Consider the following 6313-nt stretch of genomic DNA (forward strand, 5'->3'; position numbering starts at 1 on the left):
TCTCTTACGTTTCTTTATATTTTATATTTTATACTCAATTCTTCTCTATTTCTCTATTATGTTCCACACTCAAACCGTAGATCTGCCGCTCTTCCTATCCACTTTCTTCCTTTTCTACACAAACCACACCCACTCTGCCCCACTACCACCACCACCGCCACGGCAAACAATGGTCGGTGAAGCAAGGACGAAATACAACTTCTCGAAGGCTTTGCCGAAAATTAAAGCCTGCATATTCAATTCCGATTTTGTAGCAGTTTAGTTGCAGAAAACCAGTGGCCACTTCGCGCCGTGGCAAAGTATCCTCCCCATCGATACGGCGGAGATGGCTTATGTGAAGGTCAAGGACGCCGCCACGCGGTTTCAGATTCTACGGTTATGCCCCTTTGTCGGGAGAGTGAAATCATTCGCAAAGTAATCCACACCGTAGTCTAGTTGGACGAAAGACAACCTCGAAGAATTCAAACCTTTGTTGTCATCTGATTTGCAAGAAACCGGCGCCAATGAAAAAGAACCGTCAACAGGAAGTCATTTGGTTGAATTATTCACGGAAACGCCATTAGTACATAAAACAATCTTCCCACAAACGAATGGAATTCGACATGCATCGATAGGCCAAACAAACTCGTGTTTTTGTGCATCCCCTGAGAAGCTACTGATAATGAATTGACCAGAGGCATGAATCTTGGCAGTTCAAAATTCAGACATAGGCAAACTAACCTTAATCACAACTGCAGATCCGTTTCGACCAAACAGATAAAGCCCCATTTGGTTAGCATATGCCTTGGTGTCCATAGACAGTTTCTAGTATGTAAGATTATTCCAAAGCAGAGTAGCCTCAGACAAAGTTAAAGCAAGTCCATAGTCACCGACAGAAAGATCATCGTTCGAGACAACACTTAAAAGTACTGTTTCTGCACGAAGCTCTTGGCCGATCACAATTGTGTCCGTGGGATTATGAAAGCTTTCCCAAAGGGTTGCGTCGGATCGATTAAGCAATACTAGGTTTCAAGTCTCCGTTAGTCTCAGACCAAAAACTAATGACTGGAAAGGTGGAGTGGTTTTCAATAACTATGTACATAATTTTATAGTGGTTTTCAATAATGTCCTGATTTTTATAGTGGTTTTCAATAATTAACCTAATCCACTATAAAAAATTGTATAAAAATTATAGTGGTTTTCATTATTTTTCGTACAAATTTTTATAGTGGTTTTCAATAATTATGTAATGAATTTTGATTAATCTGTAGTTGATTTTAAATTCTTGCTTTTGAAATGAAATTTTTGAATGAATTAAAATGACAAGTTGTTACTTTTTTTTTCTTTGGTTCATGTTCTTGAGCATCCGAAGTGATTCCGGATTTGTTTGTCTACATTTGTTAATAGTGGTTTTGGATGAACATGTACTGAATTACACTAATTTAACAGTGGATTACACTAATTTAATAGTAGATTACGTTAGTACTAATGTTGATTATGTTTATTTTATAGTAATTTGTACATAAATTTCATAGTGGTTTCGATAAATTTAATGGTTTTCAATGAGAGTGTAGTGGATTTCAAATATTTTTTTTTTAAATATGAACCATTTAAAAAAGTGAAAAAAAAAAAAAAAACCAATATTTGTTTTAAATTGAAACAAAAAAAAAAACATTTAAAAAAATGGAAAAGAATAAACTGAAATGGCGTAAGATAGGGGAGAGAATAGGGGGATGGCGTGAGATAGATGAGAGAAAATAGGGAGATTTGAATATCTACCAAAAATTAATGAATTTTTAAAAATAATAATATGGTAACTTTCACTATTAGTAAATAAGGGCATTATGGATAATTTGCGTCAATTGGATTTATAACAAATATAAAAAAAATCGATTTATCAAGAAGTCAAAATTGAATGGAGGCGATTTGTCAAATATCCCCTTAAATAAATGGGTAAAAGAGATTTAAAATGGGAAACTAATAATTTATATTCTTTACCTTATAATTGTTAGGTTAATTATGTGTATTGCACTATTTTAATTATTCTGACGCAACCTCAAAAACTGGGATAAATAATTTGTAAAAGTTTATTTGGTTACAATAAGTAGATAAAAGATTCAAAATTAAAATAAAATAGTAACTTATCATTGTTCTACAATGAATTACGAATTATGTGCATTGTACTATTTTAATATTTTTGACAAACCTAAAACACATTTAAATTGTGATATGTTTTTAAAAAATATTATATTGTTGTCACCACTATTTGCAAGATTTCAGCTAAATGGTAAACAAATCTTTTTTATGAGGAAATAACATTGTTTAATTTTTAAGTTATTGTTTGGTGAATTATGTGCGTTGATGTATTTTAATTTCTCAGACTAACATCAACTAAGTTAAATTGGGATAAATCTATATCTATCTATATCTATACTGTCTATAAAAATGTGAATGATAAGAGTGGTTTCTTCCATTTTATGTATGGACTAAAATATCCCTATATAAATTATATATAACATATACAAAACTAAAAGGACATTTAAGTAGGGCTGTGCATGGATCGGTTTTAACCACCAACCAACCCATTTTCGACCCACAATTTGTGATGGTTAATCAACCATCAACCGACCCATTTAAGTTGGGTCGATAATGTCAACCAACCCATGTATAGTTGGGTCGATAATGGTTTCTAATATGCTAAAAAATTGGTTAGTCGGTTAATATCGGCCAACCAACTTTATTCATTAATTTATTATTTATTAATTTTAATTAAAATATTTAATATTTTTAATTTCAAATTTCTATTTTATATCACATTTATTAAATTGTTTAATATTGACCAAAATTTTAAAAACAATAAATCTAACTAAATTATCTAATTTGAACTATTTTAATTTTAAGACATATAGTCTAAATATTTGGACGATTATTATTTGTTGAACTATTTATGTTTAACTGTAATATATATGCCAGTAATGTTTTTAATCTTTTATTTCAATATAATTGAACTAGTCGCATTTAATTTATAAAAGATATAGCGTTGTAACAAGTAATAAAATATTAAAAAAAATTAAAAAATATTTAGATGGATGACCCATCAACCAAACCACCAACCAACCCATTAAATTGGTTATCAACCATCACCCAACCCATGTAAGTTGGGTCGATAATGGTTTCCAATATTTACTAAAGTTGGTTGGATGGGTTGGGTTGGTTTTATGGCTGGTTTTTAACCAAACCAACCAACGCACATCCCTACATTTAAGTAATTTCATAACTAATAAGAATTAATGGTTTCTATTACATGATTAGTGAATGGACGTTTTCATTTTCCACATAAGAGTGGTTTCTTCCATTTTATGTATGGACTAAAATATCCCTATATAAATTATATATAACATATACAAAACTAAAAGGACATTTAAGTAATTTCATAACTAATAAGAATTAATAGTTTCTATTACATGATTAGTGAATGGACGTTTTCATTTTCCACTTTGTGTTAATAATAGTTTTACTTTTTTTATATCACGAATATAAGTGAATGACTCTTCTTTATATTTTCCCTCAATCATACGTTTAGTTTAGGAAACAAAAGGTCCACTATATTGAAATATTTTTCCATAACTTTCATTTGAAGTACCTATATTTGCAATCATCCCAAAATTAGCAAATTGTTTGTTTTATATTAAGGGCTTGTTCGGTTATCTATATCGAATTAGTTTGAAGGATCAAATAGTATTTTACTTAGGTCTTATTTGCTCGCTATTAGATTAGATTAACTAAATAGTGAAAGTTAGTAAGATGTTTCGTTGATAGAATTCAACATTACTCAAGTTTGTTATTAAAGTTAAAATCCGCAATTAAGTGCTACTACGTCATGGAATTAGTTACACCCCCCATCATGCAATTAATTTTGTAGGCGGGTGACAAAAATGAAAAAATACAACTTTATCAATAACTGATGACATTACTATTTTAAGATACTTAAGTTTAGTATAATATCTCATGTGGTGTAATTTTATTAGTTTTGTGCTTAAATTTTGTATCAATAACTGATGAAATTACTATTTTATGATACTTAGGTTTAGTAAGTGACTAACATATTAACTGCCATTGAAATTTCATTCATTATAGGGGTAATTTTTTATAAACCCTCCACTCTAAGATTATATAGGTCCTAGTCCAAGTCATAAGTTCTATTTTTCTAAACCCCCCTACTAATTTTTTTGGCTGATTTACCCTTTGCAACAAAATAGGAAAATTACCTTTTAAATGTAATTATCCACCAAATCAGTTTTTTAGCTAAAAAAGAGGCAAAAAAATCTCGTGGGATTGAAACTGAAAAACTTACCTCTCGTTTCTTTCAATTTACCCAATATTCCTAATTCTCAAATCGACAGAAATTGTTGTATATCTTCACACCGCCATCGAAGGGAGAAACTGCAAAAAACTCACCTCTCGTTCTCTTTCAATTTACCCAATAGCCCTAATTCTCAGATCGACGGAGAACCTGTAATTCTGCAAACCGCCACCGAAGGGAAAGATCTGCAAATCTCGTCAAATTGAAACATGCAAAACTCTCCCCCCCCTTCGTTCAACCCAAACTCTGTAATCATAGCACCTTATTGCTGAGATCGATGGAGAGCCTGTAGGTTTGGAAACCGAGAAGATGGTGCAAAATCGAAAACGTACAGGTAATTTGCTATATATTTCATTTTTTTGTATTTTTTGTTTTTAAAATCGCGATTCATTGACGAAATACAATGGGTTTTTTTACGAATGAAGTGAAAGACAGAGATTTGGAGCCTACGACCCCAGGTAATAACTTCGTTTTCTGCAAATAATATTTTTTTGTTTATTTTTTATTTTGCTGTTTTTATGAGTATTTTGCACTTTGTTATTTATTATGTATTTTGCACTTGCTTTTTTATTATGTTGTTTTTATGTGTATTTTGCACTTTGATATTTATTATGTATTTTGCACTTGCTGTTGTATTGTATATTGTATTTTGTATATTTCATTAAACTTTGGTGGCATGTCAATTTTTGCAAACCTTCTATTGTACTGTTGTTAGTTATGTTGCGATTTTGAAACTGTGTATTGTTGTTTGAAATTACAATTGCCACTTGGCACTTGCTATTTCAATTGGCACTTGGCACTTTGCACTTGGCACTTGCGATTGTTATTTCAAGATACGCATTTCATGTTATATTGTGCAATTAATGTACATGGGTTTTATACAGATCAAATCTAGTTTCAGCTGTTCGCTTATTCCGTCAATATAAATTTACAAAAAAAACATATTGACTGCATTGGGCGAACTGCGCTGGCTGATTTTGTAATTCCATTTATGCAGAGGAAGATCTCTACACACCATGTTCGGAAGTCGGCAGAAGAGGTGCACAAGATATTGTAATGATGCGCTTCGATATTGTAATATGCATTGATGCAAATTTGTGCATATTTTAATTGGAAGCTTTTTTGGTTGAACTCGTAGTTTACTGTCGCTACAACTATAGGCCATAAGAAAACAAACAAGAGATTCATTAGAGGTCGATGCTACTGACACGATCATGTTTCTAGAAGATCCCCGATGACGTTTGGAAGTTGTGAATTCAGTCGGACGTCGAGACTATGTCCGTTATGACATCAACCCAGTCATAATCAATTATGATATATTGTAGTTTGTTCATTGACTATATTGCAACACTGCTTGTATCTATTGATTTGTATCTTACAATATTTTGTATTTAATGTACTGATTTATTCCTAAATAAAAATGGTTTGTTGGTTTGTTATATCATCTTTTATTTCATATTTTATATTTTAAAAATATTTTATATTGTTCGAGGAAGAATAAACTTGAACCTCTGATGTTTGAGCAAATTATCATTAGTTCCATATTGTGTTGTTGTGAAAAGACATTTGTAAAATAATATTTTTGCCATATGGTAGGTGATTCCATATTATATTTATTTTGCTATTTATTTTTGTTGTTATAAATTGCAGTTTGTATGTTGCTAATTGTATTTTGCAATTTGTTCTTGTAACTTGACACAAGTATTTTGCAATTTTGCTATTTATTTTTGCTGTTATAAAATATAAAAAATTAAAAAAAAAAAAAAAAAAAAGGAGAGAGAGAGAGAGAGAGAGAGAGAGAGAGAGAGAGAGAGAGAGAGAGAGAGAGAGAGAGAGAGAGAGAGAGAGAGAGAGAGAGAGAGAGAGAGAGAGAGACGTGATTGAGAGGAGAGAGAGAGAGAGAGAGAGAGAGGAGTTAAATGAGAGAAAAGAAAGGGAGGGGGAGACGCGAGGGAGAAGAGAGAGAGAGGA

At 31.5% G+C, this 6313-nt stretch overlaps 1 long non-coding RNA gene across 1 annotated transcript; it reads left to right on the top strand.

The window, feature by feature from the left end:
• The first annotated feature begins 4124 nt into the window (after positions 1-4124).
• Positions 4125-5781, top strand: LOC148767511 (uncharacterized). Its single transcript, XR_016034102.1, has 3 exons — positions 4125-4676; positions 4768-4800; positions 5340-5781. It is a non-coding gene; the product is annotated as an uncharacterized LOC148767511 (long non-coding RNA).
• The last annotated feature ends 532 nt before the right edge of the window (positions 5782-6313 follow it).

The sequence above is a fragment of the Erythranthe guttata genome, chromosome 10, assembly GCF_056151865.1.
Source record: "Erythranthe guttata isolate IM_541 chromosome 10, IM_541, whole genome shotgun sequence".
Classification (NCBI taxonomy): Eukaryota; Viridiplantae; Streptophyta; class Magnoliopsida; order Lamiales; family Phrymaceae; genus Erythranthe; species Erythranthe guttata.